We start from the raw sequence: 13,757 nt of genomic DNA, 5'->3' as shown, positions 1-13,757 counted from the left end.
TTCACGGGGCGAATATCAGTGTAGTACAAGCAGATCTTTTGCTAATGATTCTGTTGTTGAGCATTCTGATAATGAATTGTGTGGAACCACTTATATGCAAAATACTGAAAACACCTCTTTTTATGAAACTGATACATTTCTTTGTCAATATTCACGAGGTGAATATCAATGTGTTACAAGCAGTTCTTTTACTGATGATTTTGTTGTTCAACATTCTGATAATAGTGACATATTAGATATGACTACGCTTGAAACAAACTTAGGTAGTTGTGATAAAAAAGGGAAAAAAATTGTTACAGTCTCCAACGATGTTGGAAGCATAGTTGAAAAAACTTTTGGTAATCGTAATCACAATCTTATGAATAAAGGACAAGCTTTTTTTCAAAACAAAAGAAGAGGTATGTTGTTAATTTCTTATAATAATTTTTTATTTTTCTTTTTAATTTTACTGTTTACTCAATGGCGTATAACGCTACTATCCTATTCTTTGCTTTTGGATGTATTTTTTGTAGGTGTTGTCAAGGATTATATAGATTTGGGTGATAAGAGTTATATGTGTGTTTATTGCGGTGCTTATTTTTGGTTAAATGAGTCCTTAAACAAAGCTTAAAAAAAAAGAACCCATTTTTACTCTATGCTGTCAAGAAGGAAAAATTAAGCTTCCAACTCCAAAGCCAACACCACCTTATTTAGATTCGTTGGTTGATCCAAATGGAGGTCAAAAAAGTTTATCATTTCGAGAAAATATTAGAGCTTACAATTCTATGTCTTCATTTACTTCAATGGGAGCCAAAGTTGATCACTCGATTAACAATGGAACAAGTCCTTACATTTTCAAAATCAGTGGTCAAGTTTGTCATTTGATGGGATCTTTTTTACCTCCTGATAATGAATCTCCAAAATTTGCCCAATTATATGTTTATGATACATATAATGAAGTACACAATCGTCTTAGAGCTTTTAACAATGATGGAACAAATGAAAGACTCGATTCAAAAATTGTAGAAGGTTTGATTAAAATGTTTGATTCATGCAATGCCTTGGTTAAACTTTTTCGAACAATAAGAGATAAATTTGAAACTAATGGTGTCATTTCTTTAAAAATGACATTGTTGGGGTGGCAACCAAATGATAGTAAACAATATGATCAACCAACAAGTGATGAAGTAGGTGGATTAATAGTTGGTGATATAGGTTTGTCAGATTCTAATAGAGATATTATTATAGACTGCAAGAGTGAAAGGTTAAAACGTGTTACAAAATTGAATCCAAAATTTATGGTTCTTCATTACCCTATTCTTTTTCCATATGGTGAAGATGGTTACATGCCGGATTTAAAATGGAATGAAAATTATAACGGTCCAAAAACAAAAAGACAAAGAATACCTATGAGAGCTTATATAGCTTATCAAATTCAAGGAAGAAATCCATACTTCACTACGTTGTTAAAAGGAGGTAAACTTTTTCAACAATATTTAGTAGATTCTTATGCAACACTTGAAGAAGATAGGTTGGACTACATAAGACAAAATAAAAAAAATTTAAGAAGTGAGATTTACAAAGGAATTTATGATGATGTGTTAAGAGGTGACAACGATACAAATAGTTTGGGACAAAAAATTGTTTTACCAGCATCATACACCGGAAGTCCTAGATATATAATTAATAATTATCAAGATGCTATGACTATTTGTAGAGAATATGAACATCCTGATTTGTTTATAACATTTACCTGTAATGTGAAATGGCTAGAAATTATAAGAGAATTTGAAAAAAAACCAAGCTACAAACTTGAGGACAGACCTGATATAATTTCTAGAATATTTAAAATGAAACTTGATGATATGCTTGATTTCATCAAATCTGGAGAGCCATTCGGTCAAATTGAAGCAAGTGAGTTCTAAAATATTTTTACTTTGCTTATCTTGGTTTGGTTTTTTTTTCTTTCCTTCAACAAGCTAACTTTTTTTTTTTGGGTTTTGTTTGTCTCAATTGATTTTCCAAACAGATGTTTGTACAATTGAATATCAAAAAAGAGGTTTGCCTCATTCTCATATGTTAATATGGTTGAAATCAAATTTCAAATGCTATATGCCATCAGATATAGATTCCGTTATTTGTGCAGAATTGCCAGACAAATTTGTTGAGCCTCGACTTTATGAGATTGTTAATCAATTTATGATTCATGGTCCATGTGGGCATGTTAATAAAAATTCTCCTTGCATGCGGGAAAATAAGTGCTCCAAAAACTTTCCTAAGCCTTATAAAAATGAAACAATTTTTGAACAAAATGGTTTTCCAATTTATAGGCGTCGGGATGATGATAAAAAGTTTGTTATAAAAAATGGAATCAAAATTGATAACAGTTTTGTTGTTCCTTATAATCCTGAACTACTTTTGAGATATAATGCTCATATAAATGTTGAATCATGTTGTCAATCCATGCTTATAAAATATTTGTTCAAATATGTAAACAAAGGTTCAGATAGAGCACGATTGGCTCTCCAACAGGATCCAAATGATGAAATATTAACATATTTAAATTGTAGATACATATCGCCTTATGAAGCTGTTTGGAGATTGTTTCAATATTCTATACACCATAGGGAACCTTCTGTAGAGCGATTACCAGTGCATTTACCGTTTGAATAGAATATTGTTTTCAGTGGTGATTAATCACTCCATTCAATTATCAAACAAAAAGCCTCTAACCATAGAATGTTAACAAGTTGGTTTGAAACTAACAAAATTTATAGTGAAGCGCGCTCACTCACTTATGCACAATTTCCTTCAAAATTGTTATATGACACACGGGAAAAAATGTGGAAACCTAGAAAACAAAAAGGTTCAATAGGTAGAATAGCGTATGTGCATCCTGCATCTGGTGAATTATATTATTTATGAATGCTTTTGAACTTGAAAAAAGGTGCATTAAACTTTGATGATCTCAAAACTGTTAATGGTATTGTACATCCTTCATATCATGCTGCATGTCAATCATTGGGATTGTTAGGAGATGATAAATAATGGATTAAGGCTTTGTCAAGTGCTGTAAATGTAGCGTCATCTCCTCAGTTGAGACAATTATTTGTTACAATCATTTTATATTGTGATGTGGTAGAACCTGAAACTCCTTTTGATACTCACTGGCAAAACATGTATGTTGACATTTTGTACAACTTGCGAAAAACTTTTGCAATTCCTGATATGATCATACCACAAGATGAATTAAAGAATTATGTGTTGTTTGAATTAGAATTGCTTTTTAACAATGCATCGAGTTCTTTAGCCAAGTATCATTTACCAATACATGATGCAAGAAAAATGTAAAAAATTAAAAATAAGCTTCTAAGAGAAGAATTAAACTATGATTCTGAACAATTGTAAAAAAAACACGCAAATTTAAAATTGCAACTTAATCAAGATCAAAAACTTATCTACGATTGTGTTATAGATGCCGTGGAAAGAAAAAAAGGTGGTTTGTTTTTTGTTTATGGTCATGGAGGCACTGGAAAAACTTTCTTATGGGATGTTATCATAAGTAAGCTTAGATCTGATAAAAAATTTGTTTTAGCTGTGGCATCATCAGGGATAGCTTCGTTGTTATTACCAGCTGGTAGAACAACACATTCCAGATTTAAATTTCCCTTGGTTGTTACTGATTCTTCAATTTGTGCAATAAAAAAGAAAACTCATCTTGCAACATTAATTGAAAAAACAGATTTGATTATATGGGATGAAGCACCGATGAATCACAAACATTGTTTTGAAGCATTAGATAAATCGCTTTATGATATTATGTCCCATTTAAATGATTCACAAGGCAATACTCCATTTGGTGGTAAAACTCTTTTATTAGGTGGTGATTTTCGATAAATATTACCTGTTATACCTGGAGGAAGCAAAGAGGACATAATAAATGCTTCTTTAAATAGTTCTTATTTATGGTCACATTTTAAAATATTTTATTTAAAAGAAAACATGAGATTATCAAAAAATGGGTTAGACATTGATGAAAAGAGAACAATCAGTGATTTTGCAAATTGGATTTTACAAATAGGTGATGGAAAAATCGGTGAAAACAATTCAAATGATAAAGATACATCTCTGATTGAAATACCTAAAGATTTAATAGTTAATTCTTCTTGCAACCCAATTTTATCAATTTTTCTTGCAACTTATCCCAATTTTGAACATTCTTATCAAGATTTTGCCTACTTGAGAGAACGTGCTATTATAACACCTCGAAACACAACTGTTACAGATATAAACAATTATATAACCCATTTGTTACCTGGAGATTAACATGTGTTTCTAAGCTATGATTCTTTGTGTTCTTCAAATGGAAATAATGAAAATTTAGAAATATTGTATCCTATTAAATTTTTGAATAAGCTCGATTTCAATGGTTTACCTACACATAACCTAATTTTGAAAATAGGAATGCCAATTATGCTGTAACGAAATTTAAATCAGTCTTTGGGTTTGTGTAATGGAACTAGATTAGTAGTTACTCAATTATTCAACCAAATTATTGAAGCTAAAATACTTGCTGGAAACAATATTGGTCACAAAGTATTCATTCTGAGAATCACTTTGACAGCAACGGAAAATAAGTGACCTTTTATTTTTAAAAGACGCCAATTTCCTGCTAGACCATGTTATGCAATGACCATCAACAAAAGTCAAGGTCAATCTTTGAAACAAGTTGGTTTATATCTTCCTGAACCTGTTTTTACCCATGGTCAATTATATGTAGCATTATCTAGAGTTACATCAAAAGAAGGTTTGAAGATTTTGATTCCAGATGGAGACAATAATGTAAACAACTATACTGCAAACATAGTGTTTAAAGATGTATTGCAAAATTTATGAGCAGACTGTTTATTTTACTAACCTATGTCTAAACGTTTACATTTTTTATTCAATGTGATTAAAATAGTAGTATAATAATGTTGGTACCATACTCAACTGCTTGGGCCAAATTTTTCTTACATCTAATTACAAATGTTGTTTCAGTTTGGGATTTTGATTAGGATAAAATGCTTTGACAAAAAAACTTAGTATTTTTTACTACATTCTACCTTATTTTCCCACTTTTGTCCATTCACATTTTACATTTTTTTCACTTATCATTAACTTTCTTCCATTGCTTTCTTTCTTTTGCAGATGCCGTATGAACACTTAAGAAGACATATCATCTTCGCACTCTCCAAAACAATTGAGGTTGCGATCAAACAGGTGAAATATTGGTTTAAAAAGTTATGCTGCAATGTTGCTTTCCTTTTTTCTAAAACCAATCTCAAACTATATTTACTTATTCTTTCCTTCTTCTTTTTTCTTTCTTTTGCATGTTTTGTCTACATTTGGTTTATAGCATGTTACACGCATGCTTTAGATGTTTACATAAATTTAACACCTTTAATTTACAGCTTAATAAATACTTATACAACACGTTTTATATATACTTTTTCTGCTATGGATTACAATTTGCACTACATTCTTTCTGCTCTGTACACACTAAACAATATCTTCTTCTCTCTACCTATCCTGTTTTTTAATATATTACAAAAAAAATTAGACATTTATCCATTTCAAATTTTTGGCAAAAAATTAAAATTTAAGCATTTTCAAAAAGATTAAAGATGTTCTAATAAACAAAATTTTTATAATTGCTTTTTAGATATGGAGTGAGATGTTAACATCCTACCCTAACGATATCTAAATCCTCAACCACAATGGAACAATTTAATGGTATGTTTTCTTAACTCTCTTTTCTTGGTTGTCTTGCGTTTAAATTCAATGTTTACTAACCCTTCTCTTCAAGGGAATTGGCTGCTACCAATATATATACAAACTATCTTCTTTTTACCTGCTCTGAATACATGCTTAATTCCTTATTTGTCCACTGATGAGTTAAATTGAACATGTGTAAGAGTATCTTCAATGGGAACATCTAGATTTATACTTTTGCATGTCCAACTCAAACCCCTCATTGAACAACCAGAAAATTAGCCATGTGTTTACAACAGGTCAAAATGAGAAAGCCTCTGTATATAAATTGGTAGCAACTCATTCCTCTGAAGAGAAAAGATGGAAATGATGATTATTTCTCCAAATAATGGAGGCTGAAATAACTCAGCAAACTATATCTCTGTACTACACAAAGACACCAAACTAACTATGTCTGATCCATCTTTTTACACCATTTTAATCAATCTGTTTAATTGAATTCTATCCTTTACACTAAAATATGTAAACAATGATCTCAAAATTTGAAACCAAATAATGACATTACTATGCTTCCAATTTGATTCAGTCATGCAATCTATTAACTTCTTTTGCAATTACCTTTATTTCAACATATTCCACTTTTTTACAATCCTCCAATACTGTTCCTTGCATCACCAACCAGTCATAGATCAATATATCCAATATGTTTTCTCAATCACACTCTTCCACAATAAATCAGTTATACATAACTATTTACATAATTTCTAATTATAGAACATCACACTCCAAAAAAATGTTGGTTCAAATATCATTTTGACATATATTCTCAGCTTTTTAACACCTTTTCAATGGTGGCCTTCCATTTGTTACAATTGAAGTCATCGAATTTGATTACTCTCCTCCCTCAATCATCTTCATTTTGTCGTAAGTCGCTCACAATTACTCAATCATTTTAATCTATATCAAATACAATTTCTACTTTTTAACATATTTTTCTAATCTTTGGACACTGCTTGATTTGGTTTGTCAAATGGTGCATAAAATTTCATACCAACGGACTTCTTTGGTTCGAAACCCTTGGGTGGCTACAGGTTTTTTCTGTTTTCGATTTCATTGAAATTCATTTTTTTCCTCGCGTGATCTAGCATTTTTTGGCAAGTTTTAGGTCTTTTTCAATGTTGCCTAATTTACTTTCTTTTTTGTCGTTTTCGATTTGCGGGTAGATTTTGTGTTTGAATTTTTTCCTGTGATTTTGAGGGTTTTAGAGCCTTGAATTATGCATCCTAAACTGATACTACATATTCATTGGAAGGTAGGGTTCAATGTTGGAAGAATAATGCAAGTGGAAATAATGCAGATGGAAGTAGGGTTCAATGTTGGAAGAATAATGCAACCCTTTGTTTAAGTTTTTGATGGATAACAGCTCAGCTTAGTGCTAGTGTTAGCTGGTTGTTATTCATCATCATTGTAAAGCTAATTAGTAGTTTAAGTTAGTGAGAGTGGAGGTCACAATGATGCTTGCTTAGCTGCCATTATTCTCCACCTTTCTATCTCCACTCTCCTTCCCGTTTCTTATCCTATATATGTTGGATCTTGTAGCTGTTTGAACCATGAAATATACATAAAAAATTCAATATGGTATCAGAGCAGGAAAAATAACCTGCTGCTGCATTCCTACAATCTCCGATATGGCGGAAGAAAATTCTTCTTCATCTGAAGCTGAAAATTCCCAGATATTTTCCTCCTCAACCTTGTCTGAGGTGGATGTCAACCCAAATCAAAGATTAAGCTCGGCCTTGTTAAATGAGTTTAATTACTTGCCGTGGTCGAGAGCAGTGAGTCTTGCCCTAGGTGGAAGGTCCAAGCTAGGGTTCATAAATGGAAGCATCGAAGTTCCTGATGCGCCCTCACCAACATATGAATCCTGGCTTTGCAAAGATCAGTTAGTTATGTCGTGGCTCCTAAATTCCATGGAACGTAAACTAGTTGAAATATTCAGTTATTCTGAATCATCATTCAAGCTATGGAAACAGTCAAGGAGATGTATGGTAGTCAGAACAATGCTGCACGTGTGTTTCAATTGAAGAAGGACATTTCCAACCTACAACAAGAAGGAAAGCCCTTTGTTCAACTTCTAGGCAGCATGAAGAGCATTTTGCAACTATTGCAACTATACTGGTCACGTTAAGGAGACATGCTGGATCTTACATCCATAATTAAAGCTGGAGTTCATGAAGGATAACAAGGGCTCACAAAGCCTAAATCGTGCACCACACAAAGCCTACAAAGCATCTGCCTCAACATCACATGGGTTTGATGCACTCAAGAGCTTCACAGCAAATCTGGCTGCACTCATAAATGATTTTGCAGCATATCTTCAAAGCAAAAAAAAAGGGATTAAGAGTGATCAAACGGTTGGTTTCGAAGATGGAAACTCAACAGCTTTGCTAGGCAAGTTCACTGGTTTCTTAACAGACACACAACACATGCCCCGAGATGGCATGTTAGGTATCATGGCTGCTTTCAAAACTGCTCTTAATATAAATATGATGCATGATTTTTGGATTGTTGATTCGGGTGCCACAGATCATATGACCAACCATGTTTCTAAGTTTCACAAGTTTGAAAAATTTTCACAACCTTCTCAAGTCTCAACTGCCAATGGTGAGAGTTCTAAGGTTTTAGGCAAGGGAAATATCAACTTAATGTCGGACAAAATTGAGTCAGTAGCCTTATATGTTCCTTCTTTTCCATTTCAACTTCTATCTGTGGGAAAAATCACCAACACCTTAAATTGTTTAACCATCTTCTCTCCTCACAATATCATTTTTCAGGATTGTCTCACCAAGAAGACGATTGGTGAAGGGTTTTACCTAGATGATCTCTATTACATATCAAAGAGCAATCCCAGAGGATTTCAAGCCAAGTCCAATTCATCCCAGGATAGTCAATTGTGGCATCAACGTTTAGCTCATCCTTCCCAACCTGTTCTGTCATCTTTGTTTCCAAACTTAGGGAATGATTTAATTCAATGTGAAACATGTCATCTGTCTAAGGCCACTAGATTGCCTTTTAACTCATCCTTATCTAGGACTAGTAAAGTTTTCGAACTAGTTCACTCAGATGTATGGGGACCAACGTTTGAATCTTTTGATGGTTATAAGTATTATGTAATCATTGTTGATGATTTCTCTAGAGCCACATGGTTGTACCTTTTAAAGTCTAAGAGTGAAGTGATAGAAGTTTTTAAGGATTTTCACAACCTTGTTAAGAACCATTTTCCTCTCAAATTCAAACCTTAAGATCTGACAATGGCACCGAATATATGCCCCATATCATGTCACAATATTTGAGCAAGCATGGTATCATGCATCAAACAAGTTGTGTTGGCACACCTCAACAAAATGGTGTAGTCGAAAGAAAAAATCGTGACATACTGGAAAAAACAAGAGCATTAATGTTACAAATGAATGTACCAAAGAGATTTTGGTCCCAAGGAGTCATGGCGGCTGTGTACATCATCAATAGACTTCCTAGCTGAGTCTTGGAGTTTAAATCTCCCCTTGAAGTTATGAAAGGAAGAAAAATCGACCTTTCACATCTTAGAGTCTTTGGTTGTGTCTGTTTTGTTCATGTTCAGCCACACCATCGAGCATCTAAATTGGACCCTAGAGCTCTCAAATGTGTTTTTCTTGGTTATTCATCAACACAAAAAAGATATAAGTGCTATGATCCTCAACTGAGGAAAATAATTGTATCCAAAGATGTTCGATTCCATGAAGCTAACCCTTTTTTCAGCAAATCACATGAAGCCACAAGTCAGGGGGAGTGTATCCTAGGCCTGCTTCCTCTACCAAGAATCAGCACTCCAGATGTTATAAATGACATAGTTTATAACCATGACAACACCAATGAATCTCCTACACCTCTCACTGAAGTCAACAATGAAGGCACTCATCCTGATGGTTCTGTGCATGATGATGACAACGGCAATCAAGGAAATCTTCAAAGTGTGGCTGATAACTTGAACGAGGATGAGACAACTCCCCCAGTACCTCGACGCAATCCTCGGCGTTATAGACAACCTCCCACAAGGTTTCAAGATTTTGTCACATATAAACCTAGGCATCCAATCTCCAATTGCGTGTCGTATCAAAAGGTAACTCCATCTTATGCTGCCTTTCTTAACACCATTTCAAGTCACAGTGAGCCTCAAAACTTTCATGAGGCTAATAACCAAGCTGTGTGGAAAGAAGCAATGCGAGATGAACTCAAAGCACTAGACCAACACAACACCTGGAGCATCACCAAACTTCCAAAAGGAAAAAGGGCAGTGGGCTGCAAATGGATCTATAAGATCAAGTTTAATTCTGATGGTTCAATTGAGAGGCATAAAGCTAGGCTGGTGGCTCGAGGATTCACTCAAACATTTGAGGTGGATTACAAAGAAACATTTGCTTCTATTGCAAAAATGAACTCAGTTAGGGTTCTATTGTCTGTTGCTGTCAATAAGGGTTGGTCCATGTACCAAATGGATGTGAAGAACGCCTTTCTACATGGTGATCTTGAAGAAGAGGTCTATATGAGATTGCCACCAGGACACTCTCAAAGCCAGGAACCTGATTTGGTGTGTAAATTGCATAAGTCGATTTATGGATTGAAGCAATCGCCTCGTGCTTGGTATGAAAAACTAAGTTCCGTTCTTCATAGTGTTGGTTTTAAAAGGAGTAATGCAGATTCATCATTATTTGTTCGCACGGGAGCTTTGAGCAAATTAGTTGTGTTGATATACGTGGATGACTTAATAATCACAGGTGATAATGTTGCAGAAATCTCCACACTCAAACAGTCACTTCAACAAAGATTTGTTGTTAAAGATCTTAGGGTGTTGAAGTATTTTCTTGGAATCGAAATGGCATCTTCACACAAGGGACTATTTCTTAATCAACGAAAATACATCATGGACCTACTCAAGGAAGCTAATATGAGTGAGGCTAAGCCTGCACTTACCCCTCTCGATAGCAAGCTCAAACTTGACTTGGGAGGCACGCCACTCTCGGATATCAGCTTCTATCAGAGGCTTGTCAGCAAGCTGATCTACCTAACAATCACCAGACCGGACATCTCATATTCAGTAAGTATCGCCAGTCAGTTCATGCACTCCCCCGCCATTGAGCATCTAAACCTTGTAAAAAGGATCTTACGTTACTTAAAAGGGTCCGTTGGTCGTGGCATCCTCATGGCGAAGAATGACAACACTCAAATAATGGGGTACTGCGATGCAGATTGGGCAGGAAACGCCATCGATCGCAAGTCCACCACTGGTTATTGTACCTTTGTTGGTGGAAATTTGGTCAAGTGGAAGAGCAAAAAACAAACTGTCATCGCAAGATCAAGTGCCGAAGCTGAATATCGTGCAATGGCCTCAACCGCGTGTGAGCTGATATGGCTAAAAGAACTTTTATGTGACTTAGGTGTGTTCACGGCTCAATCAATGACCTTATTATGTGACAACCAGGCTGCCATGCACATAACATCAAACCCTGTCTTTCACGAGAGGACGAAGCATATTGAAGTCGACTGCCACTATGTCCGTGAACAAGTACAGTCGCAGGTGATCCAGACGCATTATGTAAAAAGCTCCGATCAACTGGTTGATATATTCACCAAACCTATGGCTTCTCATCAGTTTCAAAGGCTCATCTCCAAGCTTGGATCCATCAACCTTCTGGATCCAGCTTGAGGGGGAGTATTGGAAGGTAGGGTTCATTGTTGGAAGAATAATGCAAGTGGAAATAATGCAGGTGGAAGTAGGGTTCAATGTTGGAAGAATAATGCAACCCTTTGTTTAAGTTTTTGATGGATAACAGCTCAGCTTAGTGCTAGTGTTAGCTGGTTGTTATTCATCATCATTGTAAAGCTAATTAGTAGTTTAAGTTAGTGAGAGTGGAGGTCACAATGATGCTTGCTTAGCTGCCATTATTCTCCACCTTTCTATCTCCACTCTCCTTCCCGTTTCTTATCCTATATATGTTGGATCTTGAACCATGAAATATACATAAAACATTCAATAATATTGAATTGTTTACATTGTACTGAATATTTTGTTTTTTAAATATCAGGTTTGGGTGCCCCTCTCAATTTAGCAACACGAAAAATTATCTTCAATCGCTATTTATTGGCATCACTGTAAGTTTATTGATACCAAATTCTTTAGTCTAATAAATTGCATTTATCTTTTTTTTTTTTTGTATTTGTACTGATACATGCATGATCAAGGCTACTAAAGTTACAAGAATTTCTGGGGCACCACGTAGTATGGGGGTGAAGTCAATGGACTTGAATCCCAAGAGATTTGACAAAGGTATTTATAATTTATTTTTTTTCTGTTTTGTTATTGTGTTATTCGGTTGCTCTTAATCTTAACGATGAATTTTGTTTTGTAATGATATGTGAATTCTTGAGATATTTTTCAAATTGATTAGATCACGCCTTTTAGTTTTATTTCGGTACGCCAAAAAACGAAAAATTTCGGAATTCCCAGAGGTTTTGGGATCCTTTGTGGGTTTTGTCCATTGCCTTGCTTGCTTATGAAGTTTCTAATTTTTTTTTATTATACTTGAACTGGTAAATTCAATTTACGTTGATGGGTTTGCAATTGCATAATGTTATGATCTTCAATAATTTATTATTGTTTTCAAGATAATTTTGTTCTGCTTCAATTGTTTTTTTTTCCTTTGAATGTAATCGAAAAGTTGCTTTTTAGTTTGTCTTCTCCTCATCATAAAAGTTAATTTAATTGCAGCCCGTTCTGGGATTTCTTCTTTATCCGAATCGTTGTTTTCGCATTGGAATTGATTCTTAGGAATTGTTTGATAATTCGGATGTTAATTCAGATGCTAACTGATTTTAGTTACTGATTTATTCCATAATCTGTTTTTTATTTTGTTTCCTATACGATTAATATCTTGCCAATGCGTTTAACTGTACTTCATAATGTGATAGCAAAGTAATTACATTGTTGTATTTTGTATTTAATAAGTGGATTAAGATCACATAAAGTTTTAAATTCAACAAATATCTGATGCTCCAGTCTTTAAACCTTCAGAAATTGCGAAATCAACTTCAATAACTATTTTTATATTTATTGTTGTATAGATTACTGTTTATTTCACTGATTATAATCAACAAATGTAGAATTTGACTCTGTAAATCCGTAATATTTTATACTTTCACCTGGTTAACACTTTGGTAATAAATGCAGTGTGTTCTTTAATGAGATTTGTTATGATCCCTTCATTGTTAATATCGTTTTGGTATCTTGCAGATAGAAGCAAAGTGAAAAGTTTTGATTGTGGATTCCATGAGCATTTTGAAAGTTGTGTGCTTTTCCATATGTGGTTTTTCTCTGATCATGTTCAATTGATCATTGCAGTTGAAAGATTTGACGGCAAAGTTACTAACAAGGCAAAGACTGAGCCATGGTGAGACACAAGCTTTCGGCACACCCTGCAGACTGGTGGTAAGATTTGAAAATTAATATAGTATTCCTATATTTTTGTTTCTTTTTCATTTCAGTTATTATCCTAGCTGATTTCAGTAGAGTTTGATTACTGGTTGGAGCTATAAGTTCTTTGTGCTGTTTTACCAACTAAAATTTGGGACTTTAAGGACATGTTCCAAGTCATGGTTTAACCAAGGATTAGAGATAGTCTCGACATATGCTTAATTGAAGTGATGTACTTTTAAGCTTTAAGAAGATGTTCCAAGTCATCGTCTAATTTAACCATGCATGCTTAGCATCATCCAATATAACTGATTGAAGGATTAAAATGTTCTGATTTGGTGTAGGTAGTCTTGGTTTAGCAATTGGCAGCAAGATTACACTCCTCACTATGTTGTAAATTCGACTGACTTATTCTATAAGAATTGTTTCAGTTAGTGTTTACGGTTTCCATTCAATGTAATCCCTCTTCTCAGTTTCTTTTCAGAATTGATTTCTATTCCAATTTCGCAATGTTTAT

At 34.1% G+C, this 13,757-nt stretch overlaps 1 non-coding gene and 1 pseudogene across 1 annotated transcript; both read left to right on the top strand.

The window, feature by feature from the left end:
* Positions 1-13,757, top strand: part of LOC126620624 (receptor-like protein EIX2) — a 59,841-nt pseudogene that overhangs the window by 14,764 nt on the left and 31,320 nt on the right.
* On the top strand, positions 6,094-6,196 carry LOC126624881 (small nucleolar RNA Z103). The gene has a single exon (XR_007624255.1). It is a non-coding gene; the product is annotated as a small nucleolar RNA Z103 (small nucleolar RNA).

This window comes from Malus sylvestris, chromosome 5 (genome assembly GCF_916048215.2).
Source record: "Malus sylvestris chromosome 5, drMalSylv7.2, whole genome shotgun sequence".
NCBI lineage: Eukaryota > Viridiplantae > Streptophyta > Magnoliopsida > Rosales > Rosaceae > Malus > Malus sylvestris.
This window is presented reverse-complemented; position numbering and strand designations above follow the sequence as displayed.